Source organism: Ovis canadensis, chromosome 8 (assembly GCF_042477335.2).
Source record: "Ovis canadensis isolate MfBH-ARS-UI-01 breed Bighorn chromosome 8, ARS-UI_OviCan_v2, whole genome shotgun sequence".
NCBI classification, from domain to species: domain Eukaryota; kingdom Metazoa; phylum Chordata; class Mammalia; order Artiodactyla; family Bovidae; genus Ovis; species Ovis canadensis.
The window spans coordinates 65,151,681-65,161,997 of NC_091252.1; positions in this window are offsets into that span (position 1 = coordinate 65,151,681).

Sequence of the window (10,317 nt, forward strand, 5' to 3'; positions counted from 1 at the left end):
GAAAACTCATCAGTGGCCACAGGAGTGGAAAAGGTCAGTTTTCATCCCAATCCCAAATAAAGGCAATGCCAAAGAATGCTCAAACTACTGCAAAATTGCATTCATCTCACACGATAGCAAAGTAATGCTTAAAATTCTCCAAGCCAGGCTTCAATAGGATGTGAACCAAGAACTTCCAGATGTTCAAGATGGATTTAGAAAAGGCAGAACCTGAAGTCAAATTGCTGACATCCATTGGATCATGGAAAAAGCAAGAGAGTTCCAGAAAAACATCTATTTCTTCTTTGTTGACTATGCCAAAGCCTTTGACTCTGTGGATCACAACAAACCATCAAAAATTCTTCAAGAGATGGGAATGCCAGACAACCTAACCTGCCTCCTGAGAAATCTGTATGCAGGTCAAGAAGCAGCAGTTAGAACTGAATATGGAACAATGGACTAGGTCCAAATGGGGAGTATGTCCAGGCTCTATATCGTCATCCTGTTTATTTAACTTATATGCAGAGTATGTTGTGCAAAATGCCACACTGGATGAAGCACAAGCTGGAATCAAGATTGCTGGGCAAGATGGAATCAAGATTGCTGATAGCAATATCAATAACCTCAGATATGCAGATGGCACAATATTATAGCAGAAAGCATAGAGGAACTAAAGAGCCTCTTAGTGAAAGTGAAAGAGGAGAGTGAAAAAGCTAGTTTAAACTCAACATTCAGAAAACAAAGATCATGGCATCCAGTCCCATCACTTCATGCAAATAGATGGGGAAACAATGGAAACAGTGAGAGACTTTATTTTCTTGGGCCAAAATCACTGTGGATGGTGACTGAAGCCATAAAATTAAAAGACACTTGCTCTTTGGAAGAAAAGCTATGAACAGCCTAGAGAGCTTATTAAAAAGCAGAGACATTACTTTGCTGACAAAGGTCCATCTAGTCAAAGCTTGTGTAGTCATGTATGGATGTGATAATTGGACCATAAGAAAGTTAAGCACCAAAGAATTGATGCTTTTGAACTGTGATTTAGGAGAATACTCTTGAGAGTACATTGGACTGCAAGGAGATCAAACCAATGAATCCCCTCCCCCCTTTTTAAATTTATTTATTTTGATTGAAGGCTAATTACTTTACAATATTGTAGTAGGTTTTGCCATCATGAATATGAATCAGCCACGGGCTCACATGTGTTCCCTATGCAGAAACCCCCTCCCACCTCCCACCCCATCCCATCTCCCAGGGTCATCCCAGTGCACAAGCCCTGAGCACCATGTTTCATGCATTGAACCTGGACTGGCAATCCACTTCACATATGAAAATATACATGTTTCAGCACTATCCTCTCAAATCATCCCACCCTCACCTTCTCCCACAGAGTCCAAAAGACTGTTCTATACATCTGTGTCTCTTTTGCTGTCTCGCATATAGGGTCATCGTTACCATCTTTCTAAATTCTGTATATATGCATTAATACACTCTACTATTGTTCCTCTTTCTGACTTACTTCACTCTGTATAATAGACTTCAGTTTCATCCACCTCATTAGAACTGATTCAAATGCATTCTTTTTAATGGCTGAGTAATACTCCATTGTGTATATGTACCAAAACTTTCTTATCCATTCATCTGCCAATGGCCTCTAGGTTGCTTGCATGTCCTGGCTATTGTAAACATTGCTGCAATGAACATTGGGGTTCACATGTCTCTTTCAATTCTGGTTTCCTTGGTGTGTATGCCCAACAGAGGGATTGTTGGGTTGTATGGCAGTTCTATTTCCAGGTTTTTAAAGAATTTCCACACTGTTCTCCATACTGGCTGTACTAGCTTGCATTCCCACCAACAGTGTAAGAAGATTCCTTTTTCTCTGTACCCTCTTCAGCATTTATTGTTTGTATATTTTTTGATAGCAGCCATTCTGACTGGCGTGAAATGGTACCTCATTGTGGTTTTGATTTGCATTTATCTGATAATGAGTCATGTTGAGCATCTTTTCATGTGTTTGTTAGCTATCTGTATGTCTTCTTTGGAGAAATGTCTGTTTAGTTCTTTGGCCCATTTTTTTGATTGGGTTGTTTATTTCTCTGGAATTGAGCTGCAGTAGTTTCTTGTATATATTTGAGATTAATTCTTTGTCCATTGCTTCGTTTGCTATTATTTTCTCCCATTCTGAAGGCTGTCTTTTCACCTTGCTTATAGTTTCCTTTGTTGTGCAAAAGCTTTTAAGATTAATTAGGTCCCATTTGTTTATTTTTGCTTTTGTTTCCATTACTCTGGGAGGTGGGTCATAGAGGATCCTGCTGTGATTTCTGTCAGAGAGTGTTTTGCCTATGTTTTCCTCCAGGAGTTTTATAGTTTCTGGTCTTATGTTTAGATCTTTAATCTATTTTGTGTTTATTTTTGTATATAGTGCTAGAAAGTGATTTAGTTTCATTCTTTTATGAATGAATGACCACCTGGTTGACCAGTTTTTCCAGCACCACTTGTTAAAGAGATTGTCTTTTCTCCATTGTATATTCTTGCCTCCTTTGTCAAAATAAGGTGTCCATAGGTGCATGTATTTATCTCTGGGCTTTCTATTTTGTTCCATTGATGTATATTTCTGTCTCTGTTCCAGTACCATGCTGTCTTGATGACTGTAGCTTTGCAGTATAGTCTGAAGTCAGGCAGGTTGATTCCTCCAGTTCCATTCTTCTTTCTCAAGATTGCTTTGGTTATTTGAGGTTTTTTGTATTTCTATACAAATTGTGAAATGATTTGTTCTAGTTTTCTGAAAAATACCATTGGTGGCTTCATAGGGATTGCATTGAATCTATAGATTGCTCTGGGTAGTGTACTCATATTCACTATATTGATTCTTCTGATCCATGAACACGGAATATTTCTTCATGTATTTGTGTGATCTTTGATTTCTTTCATCAGTGTTTTATAGTTTTCTATATATAGGTCTTTTGTTTCTTTAGGTAGATATATTCCTCAGTATTTTATTCTTTTCATTGCAGTGGTAAATGGAATTTTTTCCTTAATTCTTCCTTCTGTTTTCTCATTTTTAATATATAGGAATGCAAGGGATTTCTCTGTGTTAATTTTATATCCTACAACTTTACTATATTCATTGATTACCTCTAGTAATTTTCTGATAGGTCTTTAGGGTTTTCTATGTAGAGGATCATGTCATCTGCAAACAGTGAAAGTTTTACTTCATTTCCAGTCTGGATTCTTTTTATTTCTTTTTCTTCTCTGATTGCTATAGCTAAAACTTCTAAAACTATGTTGAATAGTAGTGTTGAGAGTGGGCACCCTTGTCTTGTTCCTGACTTTAGGGGAAATGCTTTCAGTTTTTCACCACTGAAGATAATGTTTGCTGTGGGTTTATCATATTTGGCTTTTATTATGTTGAGGTATGTTCCTTCTATTCCTGCTTTCTGGAGGGTTTTTATTATAAATGGATGTTGAATTTTGTCAAAGGCTTTCTCTGCATCTATTGAGATAATCATATGGGTTTGATCTTTCAATTTGTTAATGTGGTGTATTACATTGATTGATCTGTGGATATTAAGGAATCCTTGCATCCCTGGAATAAAGCCCACTTGGTCATGATGTATGATCTTTTTAGTATGTTGTTGGATTCTGTTTGCTAGAATTTTGTTAAGGATTTTTACATCTATGTTCATCAGTGATATTGGCCTGTAGTTTTCTTTTTATGTGGCATCTTTGTCTGGTTGTTGTATTAGGGTGATGGTGGCCTCTTAGAATGAGTTTGGAAGTTTACCTTCCTCTGCAATTTTCTGGAAGAGTTTGAGTAGGATAGGCGTTAGCTCTTCTCTAAATTTTTGGTAGAATTCAGCTGTGAAGCTGTCTGGTCCTGGGCTTTTATATGCTGGAAGACTTATGATTATAGTTTTGATTTCTGTGCTTGTGATGAGTCTGTTAAGATTTTGTATTTCTTCCTGGTTCAGTTTTAGAAAGTTATACTTTTCTAAGAATTTGTCCATTTCTTCCAAGTTGTCCTTTTTATTGGCATATAGTTGCTGATAGTAGTTTCTTATGATCCCCTGTATTTCTGTGTTGCCTGTTGTAATTTCTCCATTTTCATTTCTAATTTTGTTGTCGACCCCTTCTGCTCCTGCCCCCAATCCCTCCCAGCATCAGAGTCTTTTCCAATGAGTCAACTCTTCGCATGAGGTGGCCAAAGTACTGGAGTTTCAGCTTTAGCATCATTCCTTCCAAAGAAATCCCAGGCCTGATTTCCTTCAGAATGGACTGGTTGGATCTCCTTGCTGTCCAAGGGCCTCTCAAGAGTCTTCTCCAACACCACAGTTCAAAAGCATCAATTCTTCAGCGCTCAGCTTTCTTCACAGTCCAACTCTCACATCCATACATGACCACTGGAAAAACCATAGCCTTGACTAGACCTTAGCACTGCTTTTACTGAGTCCCATAGGTTTTTGGTTGTTGTATTTTCATTTTCATTTGTTTCTATACATATTTTTATTTACTTTTTTATTTCTTCTGTGATTTGTTGGTTATTCAGCAGTGTGTTATTTAGCCTCCATATATTGGAATTTTTAATAGTATTTCTTCTGTGGTTGACATCTAATCTTACTGCATTGTGATCAGAAAAGATGCTTGGAATGATTTCAATTTTTTTTTTTAAATTTCCCAAGGCTAAATTTATGGCCCCAGAATGTGATCTATCCTGGAGAAGATTGATTACATGTGCACTTGAGAAAAAGGTGAAATTCATTGTATTGGGGTGAAATGTCCTATAGATATCAATTAGGTCTGACTGGTCTATTTTATCATTTAAAGTTTGTATTTCCTTGCTAATTGTTTGTTTACTTGATCTATCCATAGGTGTGAGTGGGATATTAAAGTCTCCCACTATTATTGTGTTATTGTTAATTTACCCTTTCATACTTGTTAGCATTTGCCTTACATATTGTGGTGCTCCTATGTTGGGTGCATATATATTTATAATTGTTATGTCTTCTTCTTGGATTGACCCTTTAATCATTGTGTGCTGTCCTTCTTTGTCTCTTTCTACAGCCTTTATTTCAAAGTCTATTTTATCTGATACGATTATTGCTACTCCTGCTTTCTTTTCATCTCCATTTGCATGAAATATCTTTTTCCATCCCTTCAATTTCAGTCTGTATGTGTCCCTTGTTTTCAGGTGGTTCTCTTGTAGGCAGCAAATATAGGGGTCTTGTTTTTGTACATTCAGCCAGTCTTTGCCTTTTGGTTGGAGCATTAAACTTATTTACATTTAAGGTAATTATTGATAAGAATGATCCCATTGCCTCTTACTTTGTTGTTTGGGGTTTGAGTTTATAGACCTTTTCTGTGTTTTCTGTCTAGAGAAGATCCTTTAGGATTTGTTGAATAGCTAGTTTGGTGGTGCTGAATTCTCTCAGCTTTTGCTTGTCTCTAAAGCTTTTGATTTCTCCTTCATATTTGAGTGAGATCCTTGCTGGAAACAGTAATTTGGGTTGTAGGTTTTTCTCTTTAATCACTTTACGTATGCTCAGCCATTCCCTCCTGGCCTGAAGAGTTTCTATTGAAAGATCAGCTGTTATCCTTATGGGAATACCCTAGTATGTTATTTGTTGTTTTTCCCTTGCTGCTTTTAATATTTGTTCTTTGTGTTTGATCTTTGTTAATTTGATTAATATGTGTCTTGGGGTGTTTCGCCTTGGGTTTATCCTATTTGGAACTCTCTGGGTTTCTTGGGCTTGGATGGCTATTTCCTTCCCCATTTTAGGCAAGTTTTCAACTATTATCTCCTCAAGTATTTTCTCATGGCCTTTCTTTTTGTCTTCTTCTTCTGGGACTCCTATGATTCAAATGTTGGGGCATTTGAGATTGTCCCAGAGGTCTCTGAGGTTGTCCTCATTTCTTTTAGTTTTTTTTTTTTTCTTTTTTCCTCTCTGATTCATTTATTTCCACCATTCTATCTTCCACCTCACTTATCCTGTCTTCTGCCTCTGTTATTCTACTGTTGGTTCCCTCCAGAGTGGTTTTGATCTCAGTTATTGCATTATTCATTATTGATTGGCTCTTTTTCATTTCTTCTAGGTCCTTGTTAAACATTTCTTACATCTTCTGAATCCTTGTCTCCAGACTGTTTATTTGTAGCTCCATTTGTTTTCAAGATTTTGGATCAATTTTACTATCATTATTCTGAATTATTTTTCAGGTAGACTCCCTATCTCCTCCTCTTTGGTTTGGTTTGGTGGGCATTTATCTTGTTCCTTTACCTACTGAATATTTCTCTGCCTTTTAATCTTGTTTAGATTGCTGTGTTTGGGGTGGTCTTTCTGTATGCTGGAAGTTTGTGGTTCATTTTTATTGTGGAGGCTCCTCCCTGTGGGTGGGGTTGGACAAGTTGCTTGTCAAGGTTTCCTGGTCAGGGAAGCTTGCATCAGTGTTTTGGTGGGTGGAGCTGGATCTCTCCTCTCTGGAGTGCAATGAAATGTCCAATAGTGAGTTTTGAGGTGTCTATGGGTTTGGTATAACTTTGGGCAGCCTGTATATTAATGCTCAGTGCTATGTTCCTCTGTTGCTGGAGAATTAGTGTGGTACGTCTTGCTCTGGAACTTGTTGGCTCTTGGGTGGAGCTTGGTTTCAGTGTTGGTATGGAGGCTTTTGGATGAGCTCTTGTCCATTAATGTTCCTTGGAGTTAGGAGTTTTCTGGTGTTCTCAAGTTTTGGATTTAAGCCTCCTGCCTCTCATTTTTAGTCTTATTCTTCCAGTAGCGTCAAGACCTCTCTATCCATACTCCACCAATGATAAAACATCTAGGTTAATGGAGAAAAGATTCTCCACAGTGAGGGACGCCCAGAGAGGTTCATGGAGTTACATGGAAAAGAGAAGAGGGAAGAGGTAGATAGAGGTGACCAGAAGGAGAAGAGGGGGAATCAAAAGCAGAGAGAGCAATCTAGCCAGAAATCAATTCCCTATATGCTCTCCATAGGCTGAAACACCCAGACAGGTTCACAGAGTTACATAGAGAAGAGAAGAGGGAGGAAGGAGATAGAGGTGACCAGGAGGAGAAGTGAAGTGAAAGTGAAGTCACTCAGTCATGTCTGACTCTTTGCGACCCTGTGGACTGTAGCCCACCAGGCTCCTCTATCCATGGGATTATCCAGGCAAGGATACTGGAGTGGGTTGCCATTTCCTTCTCCAGGGAGAACAGGGGGAATCAAAAGGAGAGAGACAGATCTAACCAGTAATCAGTTCCCTAAGTGTTCTCCACAGCCCAGAATACCCAAAGAGATTCACAGTGTTGGGCAGAGAAGAGAAGGGGGAGGGAGGAGATAGAGGTGACCAGGGGGAGAAAAAGGAGAGTCAAAAGGGGGAGTGGGCAATCAAGCCAGTAATCACACTCCTAAGTAAAAATGGGTACTGAAGATTGGATCCTTAAAGGTACAAAGTTGATAACAAACACCAAAAAGCAAAGATTAAAAATCTACTGTAGAGGTTAGTCTCTCAAAAATAAAATATTAAAAAAACACAATATCACAAAATTATAAAAAATATGTATGAAATTTGCTTTAAAAAGAGTCTTTTTTTTCAAGGTAATAGTAGGTTATGAAAATGAGAATTAAAAGAGTAATAAAGGGCTTAAAAATTTAAAAAAATTAAAAAATGATAACAGTAAAATATATCTAGGAATTTCTCTGGAGCTGTTGCGGTCAGTGTGTGGTCAGTTCAGTTTCAGATAGTTCCTTGTTCCAGCTTATACTTCTTCTCGAGGTCTATAGGCCCTTTCAATGTAGTCGGTGCTAACTACAGGGTTTTAATCTGTTGCACCTGTCACTTCCCAAGCGGTTCCCTCTGTTTATTTTGGCTTCTTCTGTTTGCAAGTCTCTTCAGTGTCTAATTTCGGCCCTGACACAAGGGGGCAGAGGTGGTCACTTATTTAGGCTCACTTGTTCAGTTGTGCTGTGGGGAGGGAGGAACACTGCAAACAAATATCACTGGCATGTGTGGGGAGTGCTCGTAGTGTCTGGGCCACACTGGGTTTGCCCCTGCTCATGGCGTGTTGCTTTCCTAGTCTACATTGCTCAAGCTCCAGGTTGCTCTGCAGGGGAACTGTCTAAATCGGGCCCTGGGTTGCGTGCACTTCCCAGGTCTAAGCCGCTCAGGTTCAGGTTCTTGGGTACTCCACAAGGGCACCGACTCAGTTGGGCCTGTGTTTTGTGCCCTTCCCAGGTCTGAGCAGCTCAGGCGACCAGGTGCTTGGCAAGTGCACTCTCCTCAGGTGGGGCAGTGCGTCTTGTCACCTCCCTGGTCCCAGCTGCTCGGTTTCCTGGGTGCACAGTGGGAACACCGTCTCAGGTGTGCCATGTGTCTCCTCTGGGGAGCTGATCTCTGACTGTGACCCTCCTGGTGGATGTAAACTGTCTACGATCCCAGGAAGACTTGGTTAGCAACTGGGAGCCTGCTCACAGTTTGGTAGAGGATGCCATCTCTGGGGCCAAGATTGCCCCTCGCTGGCTCTGGCTGCCACCTGCATGCCTCTCTGCCTCTGGATTGGGATGGGCCAGTCCACAGCCGGCTAGCTGTCCTCTGGTATTCGCTCAGTCCTTTGTTCTGTGAGTGGCTCAGCAGTGCCTTAGGTTAGAGCTTTTGGCAGGAAAGTTCTCTCTCTCTCTTTCTCTCTTTTTTGTTTTTCTCTCTTGCTATCCTATAGTTTGGGTTGCTATCTCATGTTAGCTCCCTCAGATTGTCCTCAGGGTATTCAGGCCCGGTCCTTACCCTGAGCAATGCAGCTCGTGTGTCTCCCTGTTCAACCCCTGCTTGCTGGTGGCAGACGTGAGCATCTGGCCTACTTCTCTGCTGGGAGTTGTGGTTAGGCGCTGTAATCTGTGGGTTTTATTTATTTATTTTTTCCTCCCAGTTATGTTGCCCTTTGAGATTCCAAAACTTCCCACAGACCCGATGGTGAGAGGGTCTCCTGGTGTTTGGAAACTTCTCCTCCTTCATGACTCCCTTCCTGGACAGGTCTCCATCCCTAACTCTTTTGCCTCTCTTTTTATCTTTTATATTTTGTCCTACCTCCTTTCGAAGACAATGGGCTGTCTTTCTAGTGCCTGGTGTCCTCCGCCAGCTTTCAGAGGTTGTTTTGTGGCATTTGCTCAGTATTCAAATGATCTTTTGAGATATTTTGGGGGGAGAAAGTGGTCTCCCTCTCCTATTCCTCAACCATCTTAGAAACCAGTGAATCCTAAAGGAAATCAGTCATGAATATTCATTGGAAGGACTAATGCTGAAGCTCCAATACTTGGGTCACCTGATGTGAAGAAGTGACTCATTAGAAAAGACCCTGATACTGGGAAAGATTGAAGGCTGGGAGGGGATGACAGAGGATGAGATGGTTGGATGGCTCATCAACTTGATGGACATGAGTTTGAACAAGCTCCAGGAGCTGGTGATGGACAGGGAAGTCTGGTGTGCTGCAGTCCCTGGGATTGCAAACAGTCAGATATGACTGAGCAACTGAACTGAACTGAGATGTTTTTCTAGAAATCTCTTGGTTTTTCTATGATCCAATGGATGTTTGCAATTTGTTCTCTGGTTCCTCTGCCTTTTCTAAATCCACCTTGAACCTCTGGAAGTTCTTGGTTCATGTACTGTTGAAGCTTCACATGGAGAATTTTGAACATGATTTTGCTAGTGTGTGAGATAAGTGCAATTGTGTGGTAGTTTGAACATTCTTTGAAGGAAATGGCAACCCACTCCAGTATTCTTGCCTGGAAAATCCCATGGACAGCGGAGCCTGGTGGGCTACAGTCCATGGGGTCTCAAAGAGTCATACACAACTGAGTGACTATCACACTCTTTGGGATTGGAATGAAAACTGACCTTTTCCAGGCTGTGGCTGCTGCTGAGTTTTCTAATTTTGCTGGCATATTTGTGTAGTGCTTCCCTTGTGGCTCAGCTGGTAAAGAATCCACCTGCAATGTGGAAGACCTGGGTTTGATCCCTGGGTTGGGAAGATCCCCTGGAGAAGGGAAAGGCTACCTACTCCAGTATTCTGGCCTGGAGAATTCACTGGACTGCATAGTCCATGGGGTCGCAAAGAGTCAGACACGACTGAGCAACTTTCACTTTCACTTCACTTTCCATTTCACAGTATCATCTTTTAGGATTTGAAATAGCTCAGCTGGAATTCCATCACCTCCACTAGCTTTCTTTGTAGTGATGCTACCTAAGGCTTACTTGACTTTGCACTCTGGGATGTCTGATCAGTAATCACATTGAATATTTTTCATGTAGTAGTTGGTCATGAGTATGTCTTTTAAGATAGTTAATTAAGT